The sequence below is a fragment of the Frieseomelitta varia genome, unplaced genomic scaffold (genome assembly GCF_011392965.1).
Source record: "Frieseomelitta varia isolate USP_RPSP 00005682 unplaced genomic scaffold, Fvar_1.2 scaffold_249, whole genome shotgun sequence".
Lineage (NCBI taxonomy): Eukaryota > Metazoa > Arthropoda > Insecta > Hymenoptera > Apidae > Frieseomelitta > Frieseomelitta varia.
In genome coordinates, this window is record NW_025109978.1 from 30,228 (window position 1) to 31,747 (window position 1,520).

The 1,520-nt window shown below is 28.5% G+C and overlaps 1 non-coding gene across 1 annotated transcript; it reads left to right on the forward strand.

The window, feature by feature from the left end:
* Positions 1-1,272: 1,272 nt before the first annotated feature.
* LOC122528388 lies at positions 1,273-1,391 on the forward strand. The gene has a single exon (XR_006306562.1). It is a non-coding gene; the product is annotated as a 5S ribosomal RNA (ribosomal RNA).
* The last annotated feature ends 129 nt before the right edge of the window (positions 1,392-1,520 follow it).

Genomic DNA, 1,520 nt, shown 5'->3' on the forward strand with positions numbered 1-1,520 from the left:
CGTCGATACTGCTGGCCAGTTATCGCATACGTGGAACAATACACAGGATTCATGGCCGCATGAAAAATTTATGTCGAAACCAGTCTGTGACGCAAACGCGCTTGATGCAGCGGATGGATCGCGGAGGCTGTTTCCCGAAGGTGAGCGGCGCGATTTCGATGCGTACAATGGAATACAGGATACACGGGATCTGGAGATGAGAGAGACACGCGCTTCTCAAATTCCTATTTAGGTAAATATGCGTGAATCTTCGATGAAGTTGTTTAATTAGTGGGGAGTTACGATATAATGATTAATTAATACGATTATAATTAATGCAATTAATTGGAAATAAAATGTAAATAAATAGAAATAAGGAATTAGAATATTATTTGATAATATTAAATAATATTAAATGAAAATAATATTATTGATAATATTAAATATAAAAATAATATTATTTTATATATCATAATATGAAGTAATATTAAATAATATAAAAATAATTTTATTAATAATATTAAATAATATAAAAATATTATTGATAATATTAAATAAATAAAAAATGTAAATAACTAGAAATGAGGAATTAGAATTAGAATATTATTTGATAATCAATGATCATTGATTAATTAATAACGGAAAAATCATAAAGTGATTATGAGTTTATTTTTGATTATTTACTTTTATCAATAAGATTATGTATATTTCGTAGAAACTATATATTTATTATTTACACTGTTTTGTAATTTTACGCAATTACCGTACAATTTGTTCAAAAAATTTCCCATGAATTGAAAGTTTCGTCTATCAACATGTGAGTCTAAGTAAAACAACTCGAGTGTGAAAGTGGTATTTCTAAAACTAGCATAATACGGATATTAAAAGGAGAAAAGTTTCACCCGTCATTTATCTTACATCAAGATCTTCGCGGAACAGTATACATGTTTCTCAGTGGAGTTTGCAGCAACATGAAAGTGACTGACCATTCTTTAAAAGAACTTAAATTTTTGAACATTAGTTATTTCAAGGTCACGTTACATATCTGAATGTATTCCTTTTAGCAGCTACACGATGCAATGAAAAAAAATATATAATGTGAAAAAAAAACATCAATGATTTTGAAAATTCCGAAAAAAATGACCTTGGAAAAAAATTCTTAGTAGTTATCTTTTAATATCATTCATGTTAAGTGAAAAATATTTTTTGCATCGTCACAATTCAAAATGATATTTAAATGGCTTCATTTAAAATAAACATCAATAAAACTTAGTTAATAAGATCCAGTTCTCAACCAACGTCCATACCGAACTGAATAAACTCGTTCTCGTCCGATCACGAAAGTTAAGCAGTGCTGGGCACGGGTAGTACTTAGATGGGTGACCGCTTGAGAACACCGTGTGATGTTGGTTTCTTCTTTTTTTTCCTTTTTTTCTTCATAATTGGAAGCTACTTTAGACTGCTTATGAACAATTATTTTATCCGAATTTTAAAATAACTTTATGTTAAATATTAATAAGTCCTTTAAATATTTCGAAGAA